We start from the raw sequence: 11,465 nt of genomic DNA, 5'->3' as shown, positions 1-11,465 counted from the left end.
ACTTCATTGTTGGGTTGCCGCGTACTCTACGCAGGTATGACTCCATTTGGGTTATTGTGGACAGGCTGACGAAATCAGCCCATTTCCTTCCGGTCCGGACCACATTTTCGGCTGAGGACTATGCCAGGTTATATATCAGAGAGATAGTCAGACTTCACGGGGTCCCTGTATCTATTATCACTGACCGAGGTGCCCAGTTTACAGCTAATTTTTGGAGGTCGTTTCAGGAGGGATTAGGGACCCAGGTGACCCTCAGTACAGCTTTCCACCCTCAGACCGACGGGCAGGCTGAGCGCACTATTCAGACGCTCGAGGATATGTTACGGGCCTGTGTTATTGACTTCAGGGGCAGCTGGGATGATCATTTGCCGCTTATAGAGTTTGCCTACAATAACAGTTATCACTCCAGCATTCAGATGGCCCCGTATGAGGCCCTTTATGGCAGGAGGTGCAGATCTCCTATTGGCTGGTTTGACGTGGGCGAGACTAAGCTGATTGGGCCAGATGTGATCCAGGAGGCTGTAGATAAGGTGAAGCTTATTCGGGAGCGATTGTTAGCTGCTCAGAGTCGACAGAAAGCTTATGCTGATAGACGGCGTCGACCGTTGGAGTTTCAGATTGGTGACTGGGTATTCCTGAAGGTTTCGCCTATGAAGGGCGTTATGAGATTTGGCAGGAAGGGCAAGCTGAGTCCGCGATACATCGGGCCATACGAGATTGTTCGGAGGATTGGCGCAGTCGCCTACGAGCTAGACTTGCCATCCGATTTGGAGTCCGTGCACCCGGTGTTTCATGTGTCCATGCTGCGGAAGTGTATTGGTGACCCTTCCAGGATATTCCCAGTAGATGATCTTCAGGTGACGGAGCAGCTATCTTATGACGAGCAGCCGGTATCTATTCTGGATCGTCAGGTGAGGAGATTGCGCACTAAGGAGGTGCCTTCGGTCAAGGTTCTATGGCGCAATCATAACCGTGAAGAGATGACTTGGGAGGCGGAGGATGAGATGAAGAAGAGATTCCCCCATTTATTCCCTACGCCTCCTGTAACTTAGACTTTTGTATTTGTTGTACCAATGAACGGATGGACCATGTGTGCTATTTGTATATAAAATGGTTTTCCCGTTATGCTTGTGAGTCTTCATAAGATTTGTTTAACATTCGGGGACGAATGTTCCTAAGGGGGGGAGAATGTTAGGCCCCGTGTGTTCGTACAATTGGAAATCGAGAAATAACTATGACTCGGGTGTTAGAAGGACATAAATTAATTTTTGAGAATATGACTATGTTGGTTATGGAATTATTAATGTCAAGACCCCGGGAAAGTCCGAGGATAAACTTGGAACTTCGGAAATTAGTTTCGGGAATTACAAAACGGGACTTTTTAAGCATTGGGCCAAGAAACCAAAAAAAATTAATTGAAGCCCAATCAAAGAGAGGGGTGGCCGGCCTTGGCAAGCCCAAATCCATTAAGTTGTGGTCATGTGCATAGCACATGACCCTTACAAGGATATATATCCATTAGAAGACTTGGAATTATCATTACAAAGCAAAAATCAAGAACACCAAGAGAGAGAGAGAGTTCGGCCGAGAGTGAGAAAGAAAGAAAAGAAAAATTTCCTAGCTTGTGTTGTGGCTTAAAAATCTTGTTCTTTACATAGTTGTGAAGTGCTCAAGACCCTCTTCAACGGGGTATAATTTGTTTGGCACGGGGACGACATTTTCGACAAGTCGGGGTTTCAAGAAAGGTATGAATTCTTACCCTTTAGTGTTATAGAATGGCTATGGATGTGTTAAGGATTGGAAGTAGACGAGAATCCCGTAATTTAGACGTAAATAGAAAGTCGTGGGTGTGTGTTTGTAGTGTGTTTGGCCGTGACCCATAGATAGGGAAATTGGTGTGAATTGATCTTGGTTAAGTTGGTAGAATGTGTTGTTGTGGCCCTTATATCGTAAATGATTAATTGGTGAATGAAATTGGCATTTAAAAATGATTTTGAATATTATCGGAAAGCGTATACCTTCGGTATCCTTATGTATATCAATGTATATCTTGGGTGTTATGGGCTTTAGATGTGAATCTATATCGATGTTGATGAATTCGGAATGAAACTACATGAGTTAGGATGTTCGTAGTGCATTTTAGACGTTTTGAAGAATTATGGAAATAAATTGATTTTGGTGCAATTTCGTGTATGACTTAAATTGAATGTGGAATGTGATTGACTAGTGTTGGATGGTTAAATGAATACAGTTATGTGAATATAGAATCGGGATTTTGAACGTGAATGGAAAGTTGCCAACTTAAGAAATCATATCAAACTTTGAAACTAGAATGGTGTTATTGTTGTTTGTTTTGGTTGTTGATGTGTGGGCTGTTGTAATTGGTTAAATTGGAGCCGAGCTACGCCTCGGGGGTGTTAGATTTATAGGGGAAGTGCTGCCGAAATTTCGGTAGGAAATTATGAAGTTAAAGGCATTTCTGAGCCTAAGGATCTCATTTGGTAACTTTGACCAATTGCAGATTTTTGACGAAACGGGACGAGGCGTTTGGAGGAGCTTACGACGTCTGTGAGGTATGTAAAGCCTCCCACTCTTTCATTTGGCATATCTTAGTGTGTCAGTCGAATATGAGACCTTCCGGAGTATTTCTGCTCCTCGAAACCCGATCCACAGAAAAGTTACTATTCATTCAATTCTATTGAAGCCTAAAGGCTCCAATTTGGCTAGAATGCCACTATTCGTCCGAAACCTATCGAAATGTGGTCGGGTAACCTAGGAACGATAATGTATGACCTTTGGCATATAAATGCTCGTAGAAATACGTTCGCCACCTCACTTCGACTCGAGGTGGGCCCGCTACCCCAAAATGCCCGATTTGCCCTTCGGGCCACCTTCGATAATAAATCTGTACATACTACTTCGGATCTTTGGAACATCCTCCTACGGGGTAGGTTTGGACAATTCGATACGCTAATCTGTGTTTTGAATTATATGAACCATTTTGGATACGTTTTGCGAAATGAAACTTTATGTCGACTAAGTATTCGACTATTTTGTAATATGAAATGATTTATGAATTTACTTTGTTTTGTAACATTATTTTGAAAGACGATTTGCATTTGTTTGCTCACGACTCCGTTCGTGCCTTATTATGACTTCGTTCGCCGGTTCCCGGGCCGGTTTTGATTCGTGCGCCATATGATAATTCGGCCGTATGCTGTGTTACGGTTCCCAAGGCTTCGCCATAGGGCCGGGTTCCGTTTGGAGTTATGCTGTGATATGGCTCGGGATGCGATACGCTCACCGATGATTATGATTATGTTCGGGGATGTACGGAGATTTGAAACCTTCTGGTGTTATGCTGTGTGTGGCGTCAGCGTCGGAGTGGCGACCACGTTCTTAAGCGTTTGCATGATTTTTACTTGCATAATATATATGTATATGATTTCGATACAGACTTTGACATCTGATTTGCTTACGATTTTGATTCATATTTCTGTACTCCGTGCTTTACATACTCAGTACATATTCCGTACTGACCCCCTCTCTCCGGGGGCTGCGTTTTATGCCCGCAGGTGCAGATCTTGGTGATCCTCCGCAGTAGGCTCCACTCTTTGCTTTCTCGGAGTACTCTTATTCGATTCGGAGTCCACTCTTGGTACAGACTTCCCTACTCTGTATATATTTTGGATATTTGACAGTTTGGGTACGGCGGGGCCCTGTCTCGCCATATGTTATGTTTTGAATTCGTAGAGGCCTGTAGTCATCTTTGTGGGGCGAGGGTCCTATGTGTATATTGTATGATTTTGCTTTCGGGTCTTGAAGCGGTCTGTTTGATATGATGGCCCCAAATGGCCCATCTGTATATATTTGTATTTTGACCGGCGATGCCTATTCCGCCGCTTTGTTTGAGTTTGATTTGATATGACCGCTTAAGACATATTTTCGATATAAATTATACTTGTCATAACTTTTGTAAAGCTATGAAATCAGTTTGGATTTGGAAACGAATATGCGATTTGGTCTGGGTACCCAGGTAGGGTGCCAGTCGCGGCCCACGGGGCTGGGTCGTGACAATTGCATTGCATTATGGCTTGATTTCGAAATGTTTGGTGATGTACTTGTGATATTGGATTTGGACTTGATATATTCAGACTTGGCACATTTAGGATTAGATGCTTAGTTAGGAAATTACGTGTACTTGGATTGATTATGTTTGGCTTACACTTGTTTGTTTATCTGCTTAGCTGCTTTATTTTCTGGAATGTGTTAGCTATGCTTAGTCGGCTGATGATGCCTACCAGTACTGTTGTTTTGTGCTGACCTGCACTTGCTGCATTCTTTTACGAATGCAGAGTATCAGGTTGGATCCACCTCCGTGACACGTGGCTAATAGTCGCTTCAGCTCTATTTTTGAATTTCCAGGGTGAGCTTGGTCATCCGCGGCCTTGAATACTTTTCAATCTTTATGTCCTATTCTATTCAGAGACATAAACACTTTATCTATTAGCATACCAGATTCGTATTATTCCCCTTTTGGATGCTCTTGTGTTATTTAGACTAGACCCTGGGGGTGTTATTATTATTCCGCACTATTCTAATACTTATATATATATATATATATATATATATATATATATATATATATATATATATATGTATGTATATATATCGTGAGACTTACATATTCATTGTTGGGTTGAGGGTTTGCTTATCGAGCTGGGAAGGTAAGTGCCTGCACGGCTTAGGAAAAATAGGTAGTGACTTATATGGGCCTCATGAGGCCCCCGTGGGTCACAATTTGTTAATATTCGGACATGTGTATATCAGGAAGTGGAAACAAAGGCCTTGCATTGCATACATTCTTCACTATTTGATTCATGTTGATGACTGATATTTGTTGCTAATTTTGAATGTTGTTTATTATTCACCTTTTATTATTATTGTCGTGTTCATCACTTATACATGCATTTCATTATATATTTTTCGTTACATCGTGATATGGTTCCATTAGAAAGATTGACGGAAATCCGAGGTTTTTGCCGGATTTGTGATTATCTTGATGGTGAGATTAATGGAAAGATTGATGGATATACGAGGTCTTTGCCATATTTGTGATTATCTTGATGGGAAGATTAATGATAAAGACTGTGGAAAATTATGATAAGGAAGTGAACGAATGAAGTCAGCTCTGTCTATGTGCGGAGTGGCTAATAACGCATATCATACCACACCATTGATTCTTTGATTGTGATTTACTTGTGTTGTTGTCTGATTTACGCTTAAGTGCAAGTTTATGTTATGTGACGGATAGAAAAGTTATATTCTCATAGGCTAACTGAGGCACTTATGGATTAGAAGCTCTCACATAGGCTTATAACTTGAGGTTAAGATGATTTATTCGATTAATATTACTGTCGACTAATGCGGTTAAGTGTGGTGATGACAATTCATAGACTAGTCCTCGTCTTCGTTCTGGATCGGGTCAGTCAACGATGCATGCATGCTGAGTACCAGTTGATTTTTTACTCACGCTACACTTGCTGCCTCTTTTGTGTGCGGGTTCGGTATCCGTGCTAAGGGCTTTTGCGGATGCTCAACTGGCCGAGGCGGAGACTATTCGGAGAGTCGGGAGGAGCTGCACGCAGATCTGTAGCACCGAATTCTCTTTCATTTTTATTTTTGTCTTTTCTCTTCAGACAATGTATTTTGTGTTACTTTAGACTTGTATAGAAACTTAGAAGTTCTTGTACTAGTGACACCAGGTTTTTAGAGTTATATTACTTATTCACTTTTTCATGTTTATAAAGGCTTAAATTTGTATAAATCGATTCATATGCTCATTTCTGCATTTAATACTTATTTACCCACTTTAAATGGGATTGTCGATGGCTTATAGACTTGGGGGAGTTAGTTCCTTCACGGCTCGTAAATTGGCTCATGACAAAAATATGTGTACATGGACAAATGTTTTTTCCCCCATAGATGTGGTTAACTCTGTTAAAAATAGAAATTTTCTCTGTTGAGAAGTGCATGAACGAAGATTAGATTATATCTATAACAAAAAGACCAAAAATCTTATTCTCCCTATAGTTTAATTAGAACCATCCATTAATAGATCCACACTTATTACCAAAGAATGTAAATTCAATGATAAATCTGATTTTTAGTTTCAATAGAACTTTTTGAATTAATTTTAAAACGAGATATGTGCATTGAAACGCTCTAATTCTAGAATTGCTTAGCATTAACTAAGGTTATTTTACAAGAGGTAAAACCTAAACAAACCGACTAGAAATGTAGAAGCACAACTAATTGCAAGAGACACATAATTCTTTCAGTGACAAAGGGTTAAGGTTTCTATTTAAAGTAATTAAATGATCGACTGAGCAAATTGATTTTTTGTTCTGAGGGCATTTTGAGGATTAAGGGGCGCGTGTGCGTTCCTTGTGTTTGTGATTTGGTTCAGTTGATCTTAGCTGAGGCTCATAGCTTTCAATATTCCATCCATCCGGGGGTGACTAAGATGTATCGTGATTTGAGGCAGCCCTATTGGTTGCGTTGGATGAAAAGAGATATAGTTAATTTAGTGGCTAAGTATGGGAATTGTCAGCAAGTTAAGTATAAGCACCAACGACCCGGTGGTATACTTCAGAGAATGCCCATTCTCTAGTGGAAGTGGGAGAGGATTGCCATGGATTTTGTTGTTGTTCTTCCGAAGACTCTGAGCAAGTTTGAGCGTAGTTGTGTAATAGTTGATCGATTGACTAAGTCCAATAATTTCATTCCTGTTCAGTTTTCCTATACCGCAGAGAAGTTAGCCAAGTTGTACATTCGCGATATTATGAGATTGCATAGGGTTCTTATTTCTATCGTATCTGATGGGGGTATATTCACTTCCTATTTCTGGAGGACTTTTCATGAGGAGTTGGGTACCCGATTGGATCTTAGTACCGCTTTTCATCTCTAGACCGATAGCCAGTCCGAGAGGACCATTCAGGTGCTCGAAGACATGTTCCGAGCATTTATTATTGATTTTTGTGGTCACTGGGATCAATACTTGTCCTTGGTAGAGTTGCGTACAAAAATAGCTATCATTCGAGTATTAGTATGGCGCCTTTTGAGGCTTTGTATGGTAGGAGATGTAGATCTTCGATTGGTTGGTTTGATGAGTTCGAGGCTCGGCCAAGGAGTACAAATTTGTTCACAGAGTCCCTTGATAGAGTGCGAGTTATTCAGGCCAATCTTTTGGAGCTAAGAGTCGGCAAAAGATGTATGTAGACCGGAAGGTCTGGGATTTGAAGTTCTCTATTGGAGACCAAGTTCTGTTGAATGTTTCACCCATGAAGGGTGTTATGAGGTTTGGTAAGAGGGGCAAATTTATCCCCAGGTATATTGGTCAATTTTATATTGTAGACTGTATCGGTGATGTAGCTTACAAGTTGGCATTGCTGCCAGGCTTTGCGGGAGTTCATCCGGTTTTTCATGTTTCGATGCTGAAGAGGTACCATGACAACAGTACCTACATTGTTTGTTGGAATTCTATATTTCTTGATGAGAATTTGACTTGTGAGGAGGTGCCTATCGCGATCTTGGATAAACTGGTTTGAGAGTTGAAGTCGAAGGAGATTGCTTCTGTGAAGGTGCAATGGAAGCACCGTCCTATTGAGGAGTCTACTTAGGAGACCTAGTCTGATATGAGTATCCAATATCCTTAGTTGTTTACTGATTCTGGTATTTCCCCACTTCTCTACTTTTCTTCGCTCCAAGACGAACAACGGTTCAATTGGTATCTGATATAACGATCCGTTTGGTCGTTATAGTCTTTTTAACATTTTTGCCCTTTCCCGAGCATTGATTAGTTCAATTTGACCCGAGGGGATCGATAGTACGCTTTCTGAGGTGTCTATATTGGATTCGATCAACTTTTGTGAAATATAGGCTTAAAGTGAACAATGGTTGACCCAAAGTTGACTTTTGGGTAAACGAACCTTTTTCGAAGTTTCGTCGATTCCGAGAGGTCCGGATGGTCGTTTAAAACTTATGTGTGTATTCGGCTAGGTACCCAATGCACTCAGATACATTTTGGGACTTGGGTTGGGAAATTGGAATTAAGGCACCGGGGTTGACTCAGGCAACGAGACCTCTGTTGGGAATTCTAAGGCTACAAATGCGTTCATAGCGTATTTTTATGTGGATCTGTGTATGTGGTTTGTGAGAAGATAGTCTCTGGAATTGCTCAGGATTTCTATTGAGACTTAAAAATTTGAGGAATTTTGGTAGCTGGTGCCCGATATGGCGGCACCGCTGTTGCGGTGTGTTGGCCGCTCAGGCAGACAAGTGTATATTGGCCAGATTGCCATGGGGTTACACCTCACACTTTCAGAGCATGGGCATGCTATGTAATTCACCGTATTAATGGAGTATCGGAGACGTCCCATGAAGTTTTGGAGGGGACAAGTCATGGGAAGTAAGTAATAATGAAGTAAAGGATGAATTACGATCTCGTAAGTTGTAACCGGGAAGGAAAACCTTGGAACAACAGGACATGACCATTATCAAGTATAATTAACGATAAATATCATGTATGGAGAGTTTCAGAAGATTCCGGGACCAAGCAAATCGAAGAAAATAAGTTTGACCAATATTTGAAAAAAGTTGACAGGATTTTGGACAGAAATTTTAGGTAAAATTTAGAGGGGTATATCTAAGGGTATATCAAGAGTTTTGAGGTATTTCAAAAGTCTAAATTGAAGTCTAGGAAACCTAGTTTCCAACGCAACAAACCGCTCGTCAAAATGATATCGGAGTAGGGAGTTATAGGAATTTTAAGATAACCCTCCGAGCTGCCAAATGGCTTCTGCGGGTCCCACTTGCAAGGGGTATAAAAAACCCATCAACCCCATTTTTTCATCATTCTACACGCTCATGAGTTCTAGAAATCTCCTAACACATCCCCTAAACACTTATAGCCCATTAAATCAAGAGTTTAACAAGATTACACCAAACTAGCCCATGAAAAGTGATTGTTCTTGTTTCTACTTGATGTTGTGGTGAGTTTGGTCTTGAAGAAAGTTGGTGTGGCTGAATTTCTTCAAGTATAATGTATTTTCTTCATCCTATCTCTTATGTTGAGTTGATTTGAAGGTTTAGCAAGTCTTAAAAGTGAAAATAGTTATGGAGGAAAGGTCATCAAGTGTTATGTTATAGTTGTTGAGTTTATGGACTGTTTTGAGCATGTTGTGGTTGTGTGGCTGGGCTGATTTCCATGTATATGGTTCGTATCTAATGTTTTTGATGTGTTGATGAGATTATGCTCCTTGATTGGGAAAAAAGGAAGTGTACATTATTATTATATGTTGATAAACATTGTGTGGGATGTTTTATGAAATATTATTGTATTGATGATGATGGTGTTTATATTAGTATTGCTATTGTTGTTGTTCTGTTGGTATTGTGATTTCGGGCTAGGGTTATAAACGGGGGAGATGCTGCCCGAATTTCGACAGATTTTAAGAGGAATTAATTTGAAGGCTTAAGATAAGCATATAACGATAAGCCTAACAATAATATGAATTTTCTTGAATGTAGATTTACGAGCTTGGAACGATAAGCGTTAAGTAGCAGGAAACCAAAAAGGTATGATAAGGCTAGTCCCTTTCTTTCAAAAGGCATGATTCCTATGTTATGATTCCATATATGTTTCCATAACCTCCTTACTTCCAAAAGTTAGAAGTTCATGATTCTTAAAAGTTTCTTATAATACTAAAGATGAGATGTTTTCTATGATGAACATAATGATGATGATCCTATTTCTTGAGATTTCAAAGCTTATGGATTTGATGCTATTATGAGATTATTGAGTTTATTACATGATTCCTTGATTTCATTATTATTGTTGATCTCACCTTATGAATTGTTCTTTCGAGGTGAGATATAGCGATGATGATTATTCCATGATATAAATCAGAGGTTACCGACCTTACGTCACTCCGATAGAGTTGTATCTTTTACTTGGCCTTTCATGCATGCTCTATGTTATGTATATGTACCATTATTGCGGGCTTAGTTGGCCGGGTAGACACCACTACGGTGGGCGTAGTGGGAGGCTTATGGATAATGATAATAACACCGTGTCTGTATGGCACGGGCATACACTACTAGTGGGCGACGTGAGATGATTACCCTGGATGTGGGAGGCCCGGACGCAAGCTAATGATGATAACACCATGCCTATATGGCCGGGCAGGATAACACCGTACCTATATGGCCAGGCAGCATAACACCGTACCTATATAGTCGGGCAGTTTGTACATATACATTGCTCGTACTGACATCTTTTCTTGTTGACGCTGCGATCATGCCCGCAGGTTGACAGGTACACGGATCTGACCCCTAGGAGTTTCATCAGCGGATTCTCAGGAGCACTTCACTTACTTCGGAGCGGCAGTCTATTGGTATTGGTCTTCATTGTCATTTGTATTCTATGTGAAGGCTCTTAGACATGTGTGTACAGTTAGACGTTTCATAAACATACTGGGTCATCCCTTTGTATAACATTTTAGTAGCCTTGTCGGCTGGTGATGATGGACATAACTATCGAAGATTATATAGAGTTGTGTTGTTGTGTTATGATATATGTCCTTTCAGATTGTGACATCCATGAGCTACCTTTATGGTCCACCCAGGAATGTTTATGAGATGTATATTTAGAGGTGCTCGGTGAGTTAGCTCCGGGTGCCCATCATGGCCCACTGGTTGGGTCGTGAGAAAAGTGGTATCAGAGCAGTTTGTCCTAGGGAGTGTCTACAAGCCGTGTCCAGTAGAATCTTGTTTATGGGTGAATCGCGCCACACTTATAAACAAGTGGCTGCAGGGAATTTAGGAATGATTGACCCTTCTTTCTCATCTTAGATCGTGATATAGAGCTAGATTATAGGATGTGATGTCCATGATTCTAACCCTAAACGTTTTGATTATGGATAAGCAGTTTATTATGCCATTATGAGATAATTGATTAGAATTGAAGTTGTTACTCCGAAAGGTATGCTTCCTGCCTTATTGATACTGATAGACTTTGATATAAGAACTCGAGCTAGATGTTTCAAGTATTTGTGATTGCCTTGTGAGGCATTGGATGTGTTTTCTCGGTTGTGTGCATGAATGAGGCAGTAAGAAGTATAGAGGAAAGTCTGCCAAAATTTTTACAAATTGAATTGTTTGAATGTGTAGGCTATAGAGAAAGAATGAAGGAAAAATGTGATAATCGGATGTTGGCAAGTCATGATTGAATGAACCATTATGAGACGCTTTCAAAGAGAAGTTTTAGAATGATTGTAATTTAAGGGAAGAACCCTGGAGGGGAAAAATGATTTGTAATTAAAGGAACTGGAATGAGTTGCATTCGAGATTTCGGAGAATTGAGACTCATTGAAGATATAGGGAAGGTTGATATTAAGAACTCA

The sequence above is a fragment of the Lycium barbarum genome, chromosome 1, assembly GCF_019175385.1.
Source record: "Lycium barbarum isolate Lr01 chromosome 1, ASM1917538v2, whole genome shotgun sequence".
NCBI lineage: Eukaryota > Viridiplantae > Streptophyta > Magnoliopsida > Solanales > Solanaceae > Lycium > Lycium barbarum.
Note: the sequence above shows the minus strand (reverse complement) of the source record.